The sequence below is a fragment of the Orcinus orca genome, chromosome 10 (genome assembly GCF_937001465.1).
Source record: "Orcinus orca chromosome 10, mOrcOrc1.1, whole genome shotgun sequence".
Lineage (NCBI taxonomy): Eukaryota > Metazoa > Chordata > Mammalia > Artiodactyla > Delphinidae > Orcinus > Orcinus orca.
In genome coordinates this window covers 73,495,180-73,516,331 of record NC_064568.1, presented here as the reverse complement: position 1 = coordinate 73,516,331, position 21,152 = coordinate 73,495,180, and the positions used below count along the sequence as shown (strand labels likewise).

The 21,152-nt window shown below is 37.3% G+C and overlaps 1 protein-coding gene and 1 pseudogene across 1 annotated transcript in view; one reads left to right on the top strand and one right to left on the bottom strand.

The window, feature by feature from the left end:
• TRERF1 (transcriptional regulating factor 1) overlaps positions 1–21,152 on the top strand; it is a 280,637-nt gene that overhangs the window by 41,807 nt on the left and 217,678 nt on the right. Inside the window, exon 2 of the mRNA XM_049716100.1 lies at positions 9,312–9,381. The gene's annotated coding sequence lies outside the window, so the exon portion shown is untranslated. The remainder of the gene's footprint in view (positions 1–9,311; positions 9,382–21,152) is intronic.
• LOC101280556 (40S ribosomal protein S3-like) lies at positions 17,454–19,614 on the bottom strand (annotated as a pseudogene).

The following is a 21,152-nucleotide window of genomic DNA, read 5'->3' as shown; positions in this document are numbered from 1 at the left end:
AGTGTTATGACCTTAGTAGTATTGTGTTCTTGTGTGTGAACAGAGCATAGTTTATTTAACCAGTTCCTTATTGATGGGCATTTGGTTGTCTCTGATCTTTTTCTATTGTAGACAGTGAAGCAATGATGAATTATCCTGTACATGCATCATTTTGTCAGTGTGGAAGGAAACATATAAAATCTCCAGAAATGGAAATGTCAGGTCAAAGGGTAAATGTATTGCAAATTTGGGAAATATTGCCAATTGCTTCCTATTATGGTTGTGTCACTTTTCACTCCCGCTGGCAATGGTTGAGATTACCTGATTCCCCACAGCCTTGCTAACAGAAACTGCTGCTTAACTTTTGGGTTTTTCCTAATTAATAGTTATCTCAGTTTAATTTCAATTTTCATATTATTACTTGAAGAAAATTTACTTTCTTTTTATATGTGTAAGGGCCACTTGTATCTCTTTTTCTATGAACTTTCAGTTCACGTACTTTGCTCATTTTTCTTTAAAAAGACTGATCATTATTGGTCTTTTTTGTATTGATTTATTGTAATTCTTCATATATTTGGATAATTAGCACTTTGTCTAAGATGCAGGTTGCAAATATATCTTTCCCAGTTTATCATTTGTCTTTCAACATTGCTTTGGCATATGTTTCCATGTACTTTAAAAAGTTCTGTGTAGTAAAAATTGCTATTTTTTTTGTGTGTCTTCTGCATTTTGAGTCATAGTTAGCTTGTTAGTTTTATAGTTTCATTTTTCAACATCAAGACTTTAAAGATAGTTACCTTTTTCCTGGTACATGATGAGAGGAATAGATTCAACTTTATTTTTTCCAGGTGGCTACTCGGTTGTCTCAACATTTATTTGAAACTTTTTTCTTGCCACTCTGATTTGAGTTACCATCTTTTCATATACTAAATTTTTGTATGTATTTGGCTCTATTTCTGCAACTTAAATTCTCCTCCTTTAGCCTGTTTAGTCATGCACAATTATTGGGACCTGTTAGCATGTTTTAATATCCATTTGGGATAGCTCCAGCACATTTTTCTTCATTTTTCAAGTTTTTTTGGTTACTTTTGCTTATTTATTTTTTGGAATGAATTTAGAAAAATACTTATCTATTTCTTGGGAAAAAATCAGTTGGTAATTTTATTAAGATCAGGTTAAATTTATAAATTGACTCAGAGAGAACAGACTTTTTGTCATGTTGAATTTTTCTACCAAAGTATAAGGCATATATTTCCATTGTTCTATTCTGCTTTTGTGTCCCATGGTAGCGTTTTGAAATTTTCCTCATAAAGATGTATATTTCTTGTTAAGTTTATTCTTGTGTTTTATCTATTTGTTGTTGTATTTGCTGTTGCAGATGTGCTTTTCTTTTCCATTGTATTTTTAAAACTAGTATTGTTTTATATGAGAAAACTATTCATTGCTGTATATTAATTTTATAACCTGCAATTTACTGCATTCTCTTATTAGTAGTAGTAGATTTTCAGTTGGTTCTCTTAAATATATAGTCATATCTTCTGAAAATAGTGACAGTTTTACCATCTCTTACAATTATTACACTTTCTCTCGTCTAATTGTATTTCTTAATATCTTCAGGACAATATTAAATAGTGATAGGGAGCATTTTCAGCTTGTTTCTTACCTTAGCATGAGTTCTTCCATTGTTCTCCATTAAGATTGTTTCTCGTTTCTGGCTTAATAAATCATGTTAAATAAATCATCCATTTATATTTCATGGGGTGCTTTTAAAAATCAAGAATGGGTTTTTATTTTTTTGCAAATCCTTATTAGCATCAGTTGAGATAATTTTTCTCCTCGGATATATTAATATAGAAATATCACTGATATTAAACCATCTTTTCATTCACAGAATAAACAACACTTGATCATTATTTTAAATGTACCCCTTGATTCTGCTTGCTAATATTTTATTTAATGTTTTTATGTTGATATTTATAAGTGAGACTGGTCTGTAATTTTCTTTCTTTGTGCAGTCTTTGCCAGGTTTTGATATCAATGTTATATTTGTTCTGGAACCATTAAGAAATAAACAATCAGATCGAGATTTCTCAGAAAACATGGGCCTTGTGAATTTTTTAAAAAAATTTAATTTCATTTATTTTTGGCTGTGTTGGGTCTTCGTTGCTGCGCACAGGGTTTCTCTAGTTGTGGTGAACGGGGGCTACTCTTCGTTGCAGTGTGTGGGCTTCTCCTCGTGGTGGCTTCTCTTGTTGCGGAGCACGGGCTCTAGGTGCACGGGCTTCAGGAGTTGTGGCACGCGGGCTCTAGAGCGCAGGCCCAGTAGTTGTGGCACACAGGCTTAGTTGCTCCGGGGCATGTGGGATCTTCCCAGACCAGGGATCGAACCCGTGTCCCCTGCATTGGCAGGAGGATTCTTATCCACTGCACCACCAGGGAAGTCCTGGGCCATGTGAATTTAAGCCATGCACCTACGTGAAGCCTAACTGTGGTTCTATATTTTCAGAGGATATTTTTATTTTCCCTCCCATCCACCATCAAGATTGAAGCACGTAAGTTTCCTTACTGTACTTTTCTGTACGCTGGATTTTTCTAGCTCATCTTTTGGTATTTTAGCTTTGTGCATGGGTCTCCTACCCATCTCCCTCACTTTGGGAGGACTTCCATGCTCTAGACATTGGTGGGATGTCAAAATAGAAACTTGAGGTCATAAAAGATGACTTTAAGGCACCTGGCATTGCACTTGGATTTCTCCTTTCACCCATTTGGCCTATGTAACTTTTTGTAATTTTATTGCTAACCTATTCTTAAAACTGAAAACAAATCTATTTTGTCCAGAAGTTTTACTTGTCTTGCAGAAAGAAGCTGTTAAGGATATCTGGCCTACCATACTGCTAGAAACAGATATTAGGACTTGCCATATGAAATATCAAAATATTTTATAATACTAAAGCAATTAAAATTGTGTGGTTTTGGCATAGAGATAAATGGGTTAATGAGGCAGAATGGAGACTATAGAAATAGATCTGTCTCTATATAAGAACTTAGTATATATCCTTGCCACTACAACTTTTAGAATTAAATTCCAGATGGATTAAAAAAAACCCAAAGCTACAAAAGTGTTAGATAAAAATACAGACAAATATATATATAACTACTGAAAAGGAAAGATCCTCTAAGTCAAACACACATACACTCATATAAGAAAATATATTTGTAACAAATATTTGTAACCCATGGGGTAGAGAAATTCTCTAAAGCAAGACATACTCATGCTTGCACAAAGAGCTTTACAGGAAAAGTTGATAAATTTGATTACTTCAACATCAAAACCAAAGTGAAAGAATATGCAAGAGCCTGGAAGAAAAGATTTTCATCATATATACAGTAACAAAAAATTACTGTCACAAATCTGTTAGTCAGTCAACAAGAAAAAAAGCAATTCAGTAGAAAAATTGTCAATGGCTATAAAGAAGTAAAACAAAAACCCAATAAAGATATTAAAAGATATGTCCCTTTTACAGTTAATCAGGGATATGCAAATCTTAACAATGAGAAACTGTTCGTTAACTATGATGTAGTCAAGAATTTCATACTGGTTATATCAAGTGAAGGCAAATAGGCAGAAAATTGATTTCCTAATTTCAGTTGGGGATCTAAATTGATATAATCTTTTTAGAGATAATTTAATGATATCAAAATTCTAAAAATGCATACCCTTTTATGTAAGCATGCTACTTACACAGCATACACTGTAAGAATATATGCACTTATGACAAAGAGATTCTATAATAATAAAAATTTAAGACATTATTATTCTATAATAATAAATTTTGTTTTAATTTGTTAAATGATCTATGGATTGTACATGTGCACAAGGAGACATGTACAATAATGTTTATTGCATCACTATTTGTGATAGCAAATAGTCAAAAAGAACTTAAATGATAATGATGAAGGAATGGGTAAAGTGTGGTCTAATCATATGATAGATTACTATGTAGCAGTTAAAAGGAATAAACAGACATGTTTATCAATGTGGATGGATAGCAAATGTAATTTGCATGATAAAAGCAAGTCGTAGAGTCATACAGAAAGAAGCCATTTTTGTAATTTTTTTTTTACATTTTTTGTCTTTAGTATTAACATAGAATAGATTCTCTCATTCAGTAGTATTTTGAGTATTCAATAAATATTCTATGATGAATTATAGGAAACACAATACTTTGTTGCAGACCTCAAGAAGCTAAGAAAAACAGATGTAATGAGAAATAATATCTACTGGGCCAAGTGCCAGGTACTTTTACAGCTACTGTATTACTTATTTCTCCCAAGTGTTGGAGATGCATATTATTACCCGTTTTTTTTCCAATGGGAAACTAGCTAAATTAATTATATTGCATATACATAATAAAATACCATGAAGAAAGCAGACACATATATAGTCTTTGGTTGAACCATATACCATTCTAAGTGCTCTACATTACATATACTATCTCACATAATTTCCCAACAATACTACTACTATCCCATTTTACATATGAGACAAGAAGTTTAGTAACATGCCCAAGATGACATATATATATATATATTTTTTTCTATGTCATAATGTTGATATTCAGTCCAGTAATTCTCCACTGTAACAGCTCCTTTACTTTGCAGTGAAAATTGATTTGTATATTTTTTGCCTCTGAGTCCTTGTGGGATTTTTTTTTAAATTCAAACAAAGTCACAAAAATTATAATCATCCTCATCAGTTCACTTAGTCCCATGTAATTAATTATTTTTTCATCTTGATCTTTTGTTAGCACTTTTATGAATTCATCAGTTTTCCATTAGAGTTCTGAAAATGCTTACTAGTTCAGTTCAGCAGTATAGTCAGTTACCAGAAACCTGTACTTGTCAGAGTCTTTTCCATGAATTCCTTGAAGATGAAACCCTTCTATAGGAACATTTTTGCAAAAGCATCAGAGTACACCCAGAACTGTCTGTAAATGGCAAAAGACTTAAAAATGACCACAGTTAAAGATCAGATGAAAGTCCATAATAATGCAATTGACAAGGAAATTTAGTTATTTCTGAGTTATACATTTTAAAGTAATAACTAGAATTATGACTTATAACATTATACCAGAACATATAAGATTTTTAGAAATTTCATGTAGTGTCTGAAACATTTATGTTAACATATTTCCATACAAATAACTCAAAGAAAGTTTAGCATTAGTTGCTTTTTTTGTTTGTTCGTTTTTTTATACTGCAGGTTATTAGTCATCAATTTTATACAGTTCAGTGTATACATGTCAATCCCAATCTCCCAATTCAGCACACCACCATCCCCACCCCACCGCGGTTTTCCCCCCTTGGTATCCATACGTTTGTTCTCTACATCTGTGTCTCAACTTCTGCCCTTCAAACTGTTTCATCTGTACCATTTTTCTAAGTTCCACATACATGCATTAATATACATTTGTTTTTCTCTTTCTGACTTACTTCACTCCGTATGACAGTCTTTAGATCCATCCACGTCTCAACAAATGACTCAATTTCATTCCTTTTTATGGCTGAGTAATATTCCATTGTATATATGTACCACATCTTCTTTATCCATTCATCTGTCGATGGGCATTTAGGTTGCTTCCGTGACCTGGCAATTGTAAATAGTGCTGCAATGAACATTGGGGTGCATGTGTCTTTTTGAATTATGGTTTTCTTTGGGTATATGCCCAGCAGTGGGATTGCTGGATCATATGGTAATTCTATTTTTAGTTTTTTAAGGAACCTCCATACTGTTCTCCATAGTGGCTGTATCAATTTACATTCCCACCAACAGTGCAAGAGGGTTCCCTTTTCTCCACACTCTGTCCAGCATTTATTGTTTGTAGATTTTCTGATGATGCCCATTCTAACTGGTGTGAGATGATACCTCATTGTAGTTTTGATTTGCATTTCTCTAATAATTAGTGATGTTGAACAGCTTTTCATGTGCTTGGCCATCTGTATGTCATCTTTGGAGAAACGTCTATTTAGGTCTTCCACCCATTTTTTGATTGGGTTGTTTGTTTTTTGATATTAAGCTCCATGAACTGCTTGTATAATTTAGAGATTAATCCGTTGCTTCATTTGCAAATATTTTCTCCCATTCTGAGGGTTGTCTTTTTGTCTTGTTTATAGTTTCCTTTGCTGTACAAAAGCTTTTAAGTTTTATTAGGTCCCATTTGTTTATTTTTGTTTTTATTTCCATTACTCTAAGAGGTGGATCAAAAAAGATCTTCCTGTGATTTATGTCAAAGAGTGTTCTTCCTATGTTTTCCTCTAAGAGTTTTATAGTGTGCGGTCTTAACATTTAGGTCTCTAATCCATTTTGAGTTTATTTTTGTATACGGTGTTAGGGAGTGTTCTAATTTCATTCTTTTACATGTAGCTGTCCAGTTTTCCCAGCACTACTTATTGAAGAGACTGTCTTTTCTAAGCTCACAAAATAATGCTGTATGTTATCAAAGAAAAATGTGGCAGGTGGATTAGAAAGACACACATTAAATATCTGAGAGTAGATGCCTATGGTGAAGGGGGAAGAGTGGGGGTAAAGGAATAAAAACCCTAATCGGCTGTAACTAAGGTGTATGAATAATCAAATCATGTCAATCCATTTGTACAACTGAGGTCTAACAATTTTCAAAAAACAAAACAAATAAACAAATAAAAAAAACTCTGATACAACCATACCAGTTCTTAGGTGAGAATTAAAAGAAGTTAAAAAAGCAAAATCAATGGACTTCCCTGGTGGTCCAGTGCTTAAGACTCCACTCTCCCAATACAGGGGGCACGGGGTTCAATCCCTGGTGGGGGAACTAAGATCCCACATGCCACAAGGCCAAAAAAAAAAACCAAAAACAAGTCAAAGAACCACGTGTACAGTGTAATAAAACATAAAACAAACCTACAAAATAAAACTCTCTTTACACACACACACACACACACACACACACACACAAATGCATAGAGAAAGTTTTGAAAAAGGTAACTATTGGAAAACTATAAATAGTGATGTGGAAAATTTTCTTACATTATTCATAAAAAATTATAAATAGTATAGGATAAAATAAATGCAGATAGAAATGCCAGGAAAAACAAAAAGCAGTAAGAAAGGAAATCTAATGGTCACTGCTTCTGTAATGAATAATATTTTCACAGTCACAATAATGTAAAGAGGTGGGTTTTTTGGGCCCTCTTTCTCTCACTCTACACAGGTGTGTGTGAATGATGTATATATATATATGTTACATACGTGAGTATTTAATTTTCACAAGGATTTTATGCCCCAAATAGTCATGCCATAGTAAAATTTTTCTCATTTATGTATAGAATATAACTCCCAAGGAGACCATATACTTGCTCTTTTAGAGTCACATCATCTCTACCTATCTGAATGTCTGTCTGTCTGTCTCTCTGTCTCTCCCCAAATATATATATATATATATGTATGTATGTATGTATTTCTCAGCTATACAGCAGGTCAAGTTTTTAGAGACTTCCAGGAGTTGAAATGAGAGGAGATAGACAATGCTACTATGGAACAGTATCTGACTCTGTAATTATAATCCATTTATTGCCAAGAGCAAAGAGTTTTAATTGATTTTTAGTTGTTCATAACCAACCTATCGGTAAAGCTTGGGAGACCTAGTTATAAACTTGATAATGCAAAACTCAAGTACGGACGACAGAAGACACAAAGTGAAGTGTAGAATTACTGAGTGGATTTGTTGGGGAGCTAATATCTTAATTCTATAAACAGATAGTTGACGAAACAAAAACTAAAGGTGGGGGCTTCCCTGGTGGCGCAGTGGTTGAGGGTCCGCCTGCCGATGCGGGGGTCACGGGTTCGTGCCCCGGTCCGGGAGGATCCCACATGCCGTGGAGCGGCTGCGCCCGTGAGCCATGGCCGCTGAGCCTGCGCGTCCGGAGCCCGTGCTCTGCAATGGGAGAGGCCTCAACAGTGAGAGGCCCGCATACCGCAAAAAAAAAAAAAACAAAAAAAACTAAAGGTGTTAGGATGTTATTTAGTTATAAAGGTATAGAGCAACTAAAAGGGGAGGTAGAGGAGGTGTTGGAAAATGAGCTGAGTTTTTCACCTATCATAGGACAGGTTAAATAGATAATGTCAAACATTGATAAACCAAGAAATGGCAGTAGAAGCTTATTTAGGAATATGGAAATATAGCAGAGTGCTTTTCTTTCCAATAACAAAAATAACCCTAATTCAGTTTGACTTGGATTGTCAGGAAATGTATTGGCTCTCATCACTGAACTTCCAGAGGTAGGGCAGGTTTAAGATTGATCCAATCCAGTATATCTAGCTCTGTTTTCCTGCATTTCTCTTGACCCTGAACTTATTTGTGACTTGGCCTCTCCTCAGGTTGGTATTAAGATAGCTGGCATTCTAGGTCTTTCCACATTTCCAGGTCCTGGAAAAACTGGTCTCTAGTTCCCCAGAAGGAAAATGAAATTTCCTCTTTCTCTCTCATTTAAGGGTCTTCTTCCATTTTTTATATTCCGACTGAAAATGAACCTATTTACATGGTGACTGATGGTGGGAACAACCATTCTTCATAGAAAGGAAAGACTTGGCCACTTCCATGGTAGAGGGTGAGCTGCTTGGAGCAGGCCAGGAGAATGGCCATGGGCTTGCTTAGACTTAGCAAATAATTATAAGTTGTTCTTGAGTAGTACACCTGCCTATTATTCTCAACCTCCAGTAGGTGTTATTTTTTTAAACCATTTATTTATTTATTTATTTATTGGCTGTGTCATGTGGCTTGCAGGATCTTAGTTCACCAACCAGGAATCGAACCTGTGCCCCCTGCAATGGAAGCGCAATGGTCCTAGCCACTGGACCACCAGGGAATTCCCTCCAGGAGGTGTTATTAATGTTACATCTCAGTCTCAGTGTTGCTGGGAGAAGTTAGGAAAGAGCTGGTGCCCAGGCTTGGAGCAAAGAGTTACAACTAAAAGTGGAATCCCTAACCCCTAGATGGAGATGGTTAGCAATATCAATCAGCAGAAGGAGCTGGGTCCAGGAGAAAGGTGACACATGACGTGTGGACTAAGAAGAAGCTTCTCAAACACATTGGGGGATACGTGTGGTTATTTATAGCAAGGAGTTTGCTAGGGGCTTGAATCATAATTATGGGTATAATTATTGGGGTATAAAGAGGATGAATGACCAAATTTTATATATGGGTTTCAAATAGATTGGATTTCAACCCAATTTTTCATCAATCCTTCTCCCTTTTGGAAGAATATTTGGAAAAAAATATTCCCTTATTTTACAGAAAGTCGCTCTCCTCTGTAAATGAATTTCCTGGACAGAATCCATTACCTGGCCAGTGGAAGCCTCCTTAGGTAAGACATGGATACCTCCTTGTTCACTTAGCTATTGATTTGATTTTTTTAAAAACCTCTACCGTTTGTGTGCAGGTGTGCCTGTTCATGTTCAATCAAAAATTATAGCAAGACAGAGATGGGACCTGTGAGATTCTCCTTCCACAATGCCTACCATTTCACTATGTGTAATTGGGCTTCTAATAAAAGATTCCATGTACTGGTGTTCTTCTAGGGGAGCTTTCTAGGGCAGTTGTGAGGCTGGAGATGTAGATATTCTGGTCAAATATGAATATAATATTCACTTTTAAATTCTGGAGAAGACTCTCTGGGATAGCAATGTATTTCCTGATTCCTAGAGACTATGAATGGAATGGACTGAAACTTGTTTTTGATAGTTTACCTGTTCATCTATCTGAAGGAAGAATGCAAAATCAGATACACTTTCAAGGTCCTTTTCTAGTTCTGGCTTTTTACATATTTAAAATTCAAGAGCACAAAAAAATTTTAAGCTTCCCATTTCATTTTGCCCCCAAGGTACGTAAGTTTGATGAGAGCATGGACATGGTAAATGGAAAGAAAAATTATAAACTTGGGTTTAAACTTGTTTTTCCTTAAAATGACAAAGCTATGATTTGTCACGTATTCTATATAGCTTTGGAAGAGAATTCTTCCTCCATTTACTCCTAACAATTATTATATTCAGGAGAAAGACATAGGGAAGAGTGTTTCTAAATAAAATTTTATTCAAGGTTGGCAGACATCGATGTTCAAGGAAATAATAATAGGGCAATAATCATTTGTTCCTGCAAAATGCTTTTCCATGGAAGGATCTTGAAGAACATTTAGAAATGGTGACCTCATTAATCCCAGCCACATTTATGTGAAAGAACAGGCACACGTGTGACAATGTTTCAGACAGCCAAAGGGCTGCAAAGGAAAGTTAAGTGATTTGTCAAAGGTCAACACACAGATCCCTAGGAAGAGTTTGACGATTATTTGAATCACTGACAGTGGCTTAATGTGTTTCTCTTCCAAGAATATGGGAAGATCGTCTTAAGTCTTTGGAATAAGCGTCGTCTTTAAAATATAATTTGTTTTACTTTCTCGGATTATGAAAGTAGTACATGATCATTGTGGAAACTTTGGAAGACATAAGACAGTAGAAAGATGGGAAAAAGTCATCATCATCCCACACTCTCAAAAACAGTATCTTTTCTTTCTTGTAATAGCTGGAATGGCTTTGATTTCTTGACCAGGTTCTGACCGATACATTGGATAGCATGGTTCAAAACTTCTATAGCACTACTTCCTGCTAAGTGACTGGGGTCCCTATCATAGATCACATGCTGGTTCAAGTAGGTCGTTATCAGAAGGTCAAGTAAATGAAAGAAGGCAGGGCTACAGGGAACTGTACAGGTATATAAATGCCTTGTTTCTCCTTCGCCTGAAATGGAGCAAAATTAGTCAGATGAAATTAAACCCATGAAAGACATCTTTTACATGGGCTCCTCTGCGCCATAGGGTAAACTTTCCTCCTTCTCTCTGTTATCTAATAATGGCCTCCTCCCTTTTTTTCCTGCTATCTCTTCTATTTCTTAAGTGACTTCATCTGTAAGCATAAAAAACTTTTTATGCAGTACCAACTTTAACAATACCAGATTTTGAAACTGGAGCATAAGACAAATGGGCATGATTTTAAAGAGAGAAATTGTAACATTAATGACAATGAAAACTGTTATGAGTCAGAAGGAAAATATTTTCAAGTTTTAACAGATAGCTGTTCAGAATTTATCATGTACTGTGTCAGGCACTGCTGGTGATACAATGATTTTTTTTTTTTAAGATGTATTTATTATTTATTTATTTATTTTTGGCTGTGTCGGGTCTTAGCTGCAGCACGAGGAACATATATTGGGAAGGGCTAAGCAATGAGTTGCCGAAATTTGGAGGAGGAAGAACAGGTGTGAAGGCAGTTTGATTCTTGGAAGAACTGGGATTTGAACTCCCCTTTGAGGATAAGAAGGATTCAATAGGCACAAAAGCCTGGGGAGGTCATCCCAGCAGGAGGCACTGACCTGAGCAGAAGCCTAGAAGCTGGAAAATGCAGAACAGCCTCCGGGTAGGAGCAACAGAGACCAAATGTTAAGCTGCAATGTAATGGAGTCTTTGGCTGAAAGGCAAGGAATAGGACTGATTTTTAAAAAATTACCCCAGGCAAAAGTTCCAAGACCACTTGGCCAGGATAAAATGTGACTACTGAATTTGCTTCCCTGTTACTGGAATTGACACTCCTGTGTTCTATACACAACTCATGCCAGCAGAAATGGTCGCATTATTTACTCTAATGAGTTCTCCTAATTTTTGGATTGTCCAAAATAATGCAAAGAGTGTAACCAGTGAATATATGACAACAGTAATCAAAATAAATACATGGGACGCCCGAGACCACAGCCCAAGGCTATTATTCATTAAATGGGGGAAGAAAAAATCCTACAAATACAGGGTTCTGGGTCCCTTTCCTAAATATTAATTGTTTATTTCATGATTCTCCTCCACTTTAAACAGACCTTAAACCACCCCTTCTTAATATGCTCGCCTAAAGGATTATAAACTAGAAAGGAGGTTGGTTTAAACAAAGTAATCAGAAAGTAAGCAATCTTCTTCTCTTTCTCTCTGGCTTGAAGCTTGTTATGTCTGTTAAGGAACTTTTCAGCGCACAGACCTCAAGGTCAAACAGAGGTCACTCTTCTGCTTTTTGAGGTATGGGTGCTTTCATGTTATTTGCTCATTTTTATTGCTGAGAATAACCATCCATTTGCCCACATAACCAGGGCTTCCCCAACACAAAGACTTGAGAGTGGGCTCTGGCGGGGGAGGGGGGGTTAATCCCATTCAACACAAAGCAAACAAGTTCAAATCTCATTAAATGTTGGACTTTGAAGCAAGAACACAAATATTTCCAATTTAGAAAAGGAAGATAGAAATGTGACAGAAGTATTCTAATCATTTAGTAGAATAAATCGTACCAACATGATCCTAGAACTGTCAACTTGGTGGAAAAAACAATAAAACTCCATTAATAATACAACAGCACTGCTTACTTTTTCACATGAGGAAAATTCTATTATAACAAACAGCCTGAGGCTTTTAAATTGCTTTTGTTCTAGATCAGTGGAATATTGTTATAAAGAATATATTGCCAGCAATGATGGTTTGGATCTGAAGATGAAAACTAGCTGATTTTTTAGTGTGAACCAGCAGAGATGGTGGTGGTTGCACATGGGGCCGTGTGTGAATAACCTCCTTTGTGCAAAATTTTAAAAGGTAGACCCTTCATTTGGGCACACATCTTGGTGAGCAGAATGCAGGGTGGAATTCAACTCCATTTGTCCCCTCAGCCAGGGCACAGTTATACAACCTTCTGCAGAGGCCCTGGTGGCATGAGATTGTTCTTTTAAGACCTATTTATAAGTTATCCTCTGAAATTATTTTCCTTGAGACTACCCCAGGACAGGCCTCATCTATGCCTCCTTTTTAGTTATAAGGTCCTCTATGATAGAATTTCCCATTTAAAGATTTGGACCAATGTTTTTTTCCCCTGGTTTTGGAAGCACTTTAGATTCATCCTATAAGGGTCTTGTAGGTCTCTCAGTTACCAACTGTGGCATCTTGGGGTAAGTTAGGGTTTTTTTTTTTACTCTCTTAGCCTAGCTTTCCTTAACAAGGAACTATTAGTTCACTGGTTCCCAATAAACATTTTGTAATGTCCTTTTTCTATACCAAAATGAAATTCATAGGTAATATGATCATTCTACACACAAAATTTTTAAATAATTATAATGTCCACATATAAAGGGGAAAGAAAAGAAGAGCTGTTTATCATAAAACTATATAAAATGCAGAGGCCTAACTATAATAGAAAACGTAATGAAGTTGTCAATGCTGAGCAAAAGAAAGTTAGAATCTTCTCTCAGTTTAAATAGTAGTTTACATTCCTGGAAAAATCAGTGTAAACCCACAATACACTTTGTGATTATGTGGAAAAGAGTTAGGTGCTAGTCTTGATCATTAGAACAGGCTTTCCACCCATATAAATGGGCTTTTGAAAGTTGTGTGGAACATTCATGGAAATTGTTTGGTGGGTAGTACTGTCTCATACATGGAAGGAGGTATAGCACCCCTGGTCCCAATCTCCTAATGCCAGTAACGCCTGATCATTGTGATAATCAAAAATCCCCCCAAATTTCCACAACATACCTTATTAGTAGGGATGTATTTCTCTCATTGACAACCACTGGCTTAACTAGTCTTGAATCCAAGAAGCCTGAAAAACTCAGGACCAGAAAAGGCCTTCCTCAGTGAAGATTTTACTACAACTTCTACTTTCCTTCAGCCTCTCCCAGGGATTCCAGCTCTTAGGGGAAGAGAACACAGCTGATGTGACAATTGGCCAGGACCAGCCCTGAAAGGACCTTGAGGAAGGCAAATGATACCTCTACCTTCTCCCCACTCCATCTCCTCCCATCCCTACAGAGGTTTTCCCACTTATTCTTCCCTCTCAGGCTTTCTCCCTATCAAAAATCACTTTCAGAAGTAGAGATATGTTAGTGATTTATACTTCCGTGTGAATATGTGTTAATTGTACATTTCTTAAATCCAAATGGTTTATGAGCATACAAAAAGGTGCTCAGCCTCACCAGAAATTAAGGTAGTGAGAAATTTATAATACAAATGAGATACTATTGATATTTCATACTCATCAGGTTGGCAGAAGTCTAAAACTCCAACAATACCAAATGTTGGAAAAGAGTGGGGAAATTGGTACAGCCACTTTGGGGAGCAATTTGATTTTATCTATTAAGATTGGAAATGCTCTTAATCCTACATCACAGGAAATCGACTCAAGTCTATACCTTAGAGGAAAACTATTTGTTTGTACCTGAAGATATATGTGTTTGTGGCAGCATTACTTTTAGTAGTGAAAAACTGAATCAGCTGGAAATATTTAAATGCCATTAATGGAAGATCAGATTCATATATCACTGTGTATTCATACAAGGGAATATTATACAGCAATTACAATGATGACTTACAGCTTTGTGTCTGCACAATGATAAATCTCAAAAACACTGAAGAAAAGCTAATTGCAGGGTATGTAGAGTGTGACACCGTTTAAATAGTTTAAAAACCTGCAAAACAATGCCATATACTGTTTATAGATACATGAATATGCAGTAAAAGCATAAAGCATGTATAAGAATGATTAATTATTCATGATCTTGGTTATTTCTGAAGAAGGAGAAAGTATGAGATTGGGAAGAGGACACACAGAAAGCTCTCAGTTGTATCTGCAATGATTTTGTTCTCCAAAAAAATATCTAAAGGAAACGTGGCCAACTGTTAAGATTTAATTTGCTATAGATAGTGCTGGATATACTAGGTACTCATTATATCTTTTACATATTTCGATGAGAAATAATACCATAATAAAAATAATTTTTAAAAGTGATGCATCTTTAAGGGGTATTTGTATCCTTGATTTAGCAGATTCTTCATGACCTTCTAGGCACCAGGTGCTGAGACAGAGAACTCAACAATGAACAAGATAGCTCCCAGTCTCAGATGGTGGTTCTTAAACTTTATTGTGCATCAGGATCACCTGGAAGGCTTGTTAAAACACAGACTGCTGGGCCCCACCACCAGAGTTTCTGATTCAGTTAAGTCTAGGATCAGGCTTGAGAATTTGCATTTCTGACAAGTTCCCGGGTGATGCTGATGTTGCTGGTTCGGGGACCACATGTCTCCTGAAGTTGTTTTAACACTATTGTAGGAGGACTTGATTCCTGCTATAAGGATTCCAAGAACTGGTGGGAGAAGTATATTTTCTGGACAGCACGCTCTGCCAGGTCTCTAAAGCACACTCATGCTGCCCGCCCTGGGCCACAAAGAGCGCATCATCTTCCTGGCGTCTCAAGAAATGTCACTGCCTCCTCTTACCCCTTCTAACTCGTGGTTGTGTATCTTTCAATTTCTTCCATTAAAACTTTAGGTCCTCTATACATCCTATTTGTTGTACACCCTATACAAAATGTCAACAGCAGTTATTCTCTGATATTGGAATTATGGTTAATTTTTAAATCTTTTTGCTTGTCTGCATCACCTAACATTTCCATAATGAACATTTTCATTATGAACAAGAGTTAATTATATAATAAGGATATTAAAGTAAAATAAATGTATGTCAAATCGTGTTAGGCTCTGTGATGCGGGCACAGGTGCTAAGAAGTAGTACGGATATGGACTTGCCTTTAAGAGCTGTATGACCTCATTCATACCTACACTGGAAAAACATTTAGCAATAAGACAAGCTATTCAGGAAAGTGTTCACCGAGAACTAAATGTACAGTTGGCAAGTACTTTGGAAGGAAAAGATGACTAGGCTGAGTGGCCCTAGAAGGAGCATTTGGGCCCAGCCTTGGATGATAAACCTGCCAGAGACTAAGCAGAGGGCGAGGCAGGATGCAAGGGTCTCTGCAAATCCCCAGTATACGTATAGGTGCTCAGTGAACACTGAAGAATTGAACACTTATTGAACTCATATAGAAACTTCACTCAGGCACAAGTACATTCAGCATAACAGTGGCTCATACCCAAGACACATAAATTGAAACCAAAATTAATTTCATTGTGGGTTTATGACAAGTCAAGAATGGGAGAAAATGTCATCTTCTTTTATGTGATTTCTTCACTGATGATTACGTCTCAAAAGTGCATCTGTGGGTTTGCAAAGAAAGACCCATCTGGACTGGACACCTCTTAGGTGTGTTCTCCTCCCCTTTTGCCCTTAATTAAGATGGGGGAGTTCTTACTGGTCTTGTAGATCCTCTGTGCAAAACCTTACTGGTCTTCTAGTTCCTCTGTTCAAAACCATACTTACCCTAAAGGAGCATCTCTTCACCTCTGTATGTTTGGATTGATTATATGTTTCTCTGTGTTAAAAAAGCCTGGAGGCATCTACTTCTGGACAAGATGAAACAACAGGGTCCAAATTTATCCTTTTGCCTTAAACAACTAGAAAAGCAGATTAAAATATATGAAAAAATGGGGGCGGAGGTATAAGCAGGGGCTGGACAGAAGAATTACAAAGGTGCATGAGGAAACTTTTGAGACTGATGAATATATTCATTATCTTGATTATGGTGATTCTTTCGCAGGGGTCTACATATTTCAAAACTTAGACTGTATACTTCAAATATGAGCAGTTTTTGTGTGTCAATTGTATCTCGATAAAACTTTTTAAAAGTACTGGAGAGAGAGAGAAAAAAAAAAGCCTGGGAGCACAGGTACCATCAAAAAAAATACTCCTGTGCCATTAGTTGGATAGTTTCCCTTTCTTTTAGCAGATTTTTAAAATTACGGTTAAGCAGAGGTGAATATACAGAGAACAATAATCCTATGCTATTTAATTGAATCATTTCCCTTCTTTTTCTCGGATCTGTTATTCATGTTAAGCAACGGGGTTGCTAATGAACTTAAAGCTTCTGGACCCTCACTTACAAGTTCTTCCCAAAGTTCTATAGCTGATTTTCTGTTTGTAATTGTGTTTTCTTTTTTAAAAAAAGAGGCCCCAGACTTCCCTGGTGGTGCAGTGGTTAAGAATCCACCTGCCAATGCAGGGGACACGGGTTTGATTCTGGTCAGGGAAGATCCCACATGCTGCAGAGCAACTAAGCCCGTGTGGTGTGCCACAACTATTGAAGCCCGTGCACCTAGAACCTGTGCTCTGCAACAAGAGAAGCCACTGCAATGAGAAGCCCGCGCAACACAACGAAGAGTAGCCCCCGCTCGCTGCAACTAGAGAAAGCCTGCGAACAGCAATGAAGACACAGTGCAGCCAAAAATATAAATAAATTAAAAAAAAAAAAGAGGCCCCAGATTGTATAAGATTCAGGCTCCATGAAACCTGAATGCAACCCTACTTTTTTAAAAAAAGATTTTGTTAAAGGTCTTTATAGAGCAACATCAGACTCCAAATCCAGCTGCCAAGGAGACTGTGTTATGCAGTGGGTACTTGCTGGCATGGCAGGCGTCTATGGCTTCCCTCCCTTCTGCTCAGGGATGGGGAAGGTGACAGGGGGCAGTGTCTCATCTATGGGTTCCACCATGCTCAGTGGTCAGGCAGGGGCTTCTTAAGGGCCCATCTTTCCACTCGGGTCCCAAGGCAGCATGATCTTCACTTTGATGCCCAGCACACCCTGTCTGAGCAGCACATGGCACCCGGTGGTGTCTGTGTAGAAGCTAACAAGGTCCTCACTGTGGGTCATCAGGCCATCCACAACTTCATGGATTTAACCCTCTGTCCTTGGAGTTGCCCAGGCATTACGACCTAGCAGCCCTTGTCCCCACTCTCCATGATGACCTTCAGCACACCACAGCAAGCCCTCCTAGAAGTGTGTACTGCAGATCCCGCCTGGGTGATGTGCACAGAGCTCTCGTATATTCCTTTTCCTCCTAAAGCTCTACACTGCCCTCAGGGAAGCCAAATCTCTTCTGAAGCACAGCGGTCAATTCCTGGATCCGCCAGCCCTTCTCACCAAGAACGTTGTGCGTCCTGGAGGCCAAGATAATGATTTCCGTCCTGGTTGGTGTAAATCGGACTTCAACTCCAGAGTAGTCATCTTTGGCCAGCGCCCGAGTGAGACACTTGTTCAGTTCAACCTTGAGGATGCCATCAGCGACATCTTGGAAATTGACACTGCCATCTTGCCACCTGGCAGCACCTTAAGGAATGGCCCAGTGCTGCTGTTAAATGACCTAAGGAGTGTGATGTGAGCAAATGGTTCCCACTGCTATTGCAGACAGAACACAAACACCCAAAGAACTTTAGGACTATGGTGGCCTAGAGCACCATTCTCTCCTTGGATAAGCCTTTGTGTGGACTTGGTAACAGCAGCTGAGGGGCTGTGAATAATACTTCAGACTTCCTCACTTTCTTTTTCATCAATTGCTCTATCTGGAGGGACCCAAGTGTGAAGGAGAAAAATGACCCAATAAATACAGTTCAGCTTCAGCAGCTTCAGAATGCCCATTCCCTGTCTCCTCCATCGGCTCCAGAATTGAACAAGCAAGGTAGGAGAGGAGAGCTTTGCCTCAGGTGCTCTTTGAGACTCAACATTGGAGAATTTCAGTTCCAACACCTCCAGAGAAGGTGTCTTGAAATGATCATGGAAATAGGATCTTTTACTACATGTGGGCCACATTTCACACTGTTCCTGAGTAGAATATCCTTGCTCTGCCTCTCTGTCAACCAGATCCCACTGGTTCCTCAATACAAGCTCAGTGCCTCCCTCCTGGAATTGCCTTCCCAGATCTATCCAGTGCAGAGTGAAATCTTCCTTCCCTAAACCAAGCACTTAAGATATGACAATTCTTGAAGCTGTTAGGAGTTTAGACCCAAACTCCTATAACCATATGATCTTGGGTAAGTGATAATTTTTCTGAGCAGAGAGTCCCCAATAATCATTCATTTTCCACACTAATATGTGTTAATTTTATTTATTTATTTATTATTATTTTTTAATGTGTTAATTTTATAATTAAAATATTTTATGATGGCAATAACAATTCGTACTGATGTCACGGAGCCGGCATGAAGCTTAACTAAGATAATATATGTAAATATCTTTTGTAAACTATAAAATGCTGTACAAACATAAGGTACCGGCAGAGGTGATATTCCAAATATTTAATGACCGGTAGGCACTGGCCTTGACCAATCAGAATAGTTTCAATCACAGCACTGGAGCTAAGTCCAGTAAACTCCTTGTGGTGTCAGACATTAACTCTCTAGTAGCTAAATTAAAGCAAGGTTTGGGGTTTCCTGGAGGAGAAGCTAAAGTAAAGGGGGTCTAGTGGAAAGAGACTCAGGGGACTAGGGGCTATATTCTTTTTCAGATTCTCTTCCCTTATAGGTTACTACAAGATATTGAGTATAGTTCCCTGTGCTATAGAGTAAGTCCTTGTTGGTTATATATTTTATCCATAGTAATGTGTATATGTTACTCCCAACCTCCTAATTTATCCCTCCCCCCACTTTCCATAAGTTTTTTTTCTATGTCTGTGAATCTCTTTCTGTTTTGTAAATAAGTTCATTTCTATCATTTTTATTTTTTAGATTCCACATATAAGTGATATCATATGATATATGTCGTTGTCTGGCTTACTTAGTACGATACTCTCTAGGTCATCCATGTTGCTACAAATGGCATTATTTCATTCTTTTTTATGGCTGAGTAATATTCCATTGTATATATGTACCACATCTTCTTTATCCATTCATCTATTGACAGACATCTAGGTTGCTTCCACATCTTGGCTATTGTACATAGTGCTGCAATGAACATTGGGATACATGTATCTTAGAAAATATTTTTGCCTGGACAAAAATGAAGCAGGACACATAAAAATTTGTGGGGTGAATTAAAGCAGTTCTTAAAGCAAAATTTATAGCATTATAAAATAGCTTACCTTAGAGAAGAAGAAAGGTCTCAAATCAACAACTAAGTGTCCATCTTAAGAAACCAAGGAAAGCAAAACAAACCAAATGCAAGCAGAAAGAAGGAAATAATAAAGAGCAGAAAAAATGACCTTGAAAACTGAAAAACAATAAAGAAAATCAATAAAATCAAAAGCTGATTCTCTGAAAACGTCAATGAGATCGATAAACTTTAGCCATACTAAAAATTTTAAAAAATAGAAGAGACACAAATTACCAATGTCATTAAAGACCCCACAGATATTAAAAGGCAGTGCTCTGAACAGCTCTATGCACATAAATTCAATAACTTAGATGAAATGGACCAATTCCTTAAAAGCCACAAACTTCCAAAACTCACACAAAGAAGAAATAGGCAACATATATATTAAAGAAATGGACTCCATAGGTGAAAACCTTAAAAAAAAAACAAACAACCCTCCAGGCCCAAACGGTTTCACTGGTAAATCCTACCAAACTTTTTTTTTTTTTTTCTGGTATGCAGGCCTCTCACTGCTGTGGCCTCTCCCGTTGCGGAGCACAGGCTACGGACGCGCAGGCTCAGTGGCCATGGCTCACGGACCCAGCTGCTCCGCGGCATGTGGGATCTTCCCAGACCGGGGCACGAACCTGTCTCCCCTGCATCGGCAGCGGACTCTCAACCACTGCGCCACCAGGGAAGCCCTACCAAACTTTTAAAGAACAAATAGCACCAATTTTACACGATCTCTTCCAGAGAATAGAAGGGAAGAGAACACTTCCCAACTCATTTTATGAGGCTAGAATTGCCTTGATACCAAAAAACTAGGCAAAGACAGTACAAGGAGAGAAAACTATAGACCACTGTCCCTCATGAACAATACACAAAAATCTTCAAAAAAAAAATACTAGGAAATCAAATCCAGCAATATATAAATAGAATACTACTCCGTGACCAAGTGGGGTTTATCCTAGAAATGCATGACTGGCTCCAAATTCAAAAATCAATCAATGTAGTTCACCATATTAAAAAACTGAAAAGGAAAAATGACATGAGCATATCAAACAATGCAGAAAAAGCATTTGAAAACATCCAGCATCGATTCATGATAAAAACTCTCAGCAATATAGAAATAGAAGGAAATGTCCTTAATTTGATAAAGCCCATCTACAAAATACCTACAGTTAATGTAATGTTTAATGGTGAAACACTGAATGCTTTCTCCTAAGGTCAGGAACAAAGCAAAGATGTCCTCTATCAACACTCCTATTCAGT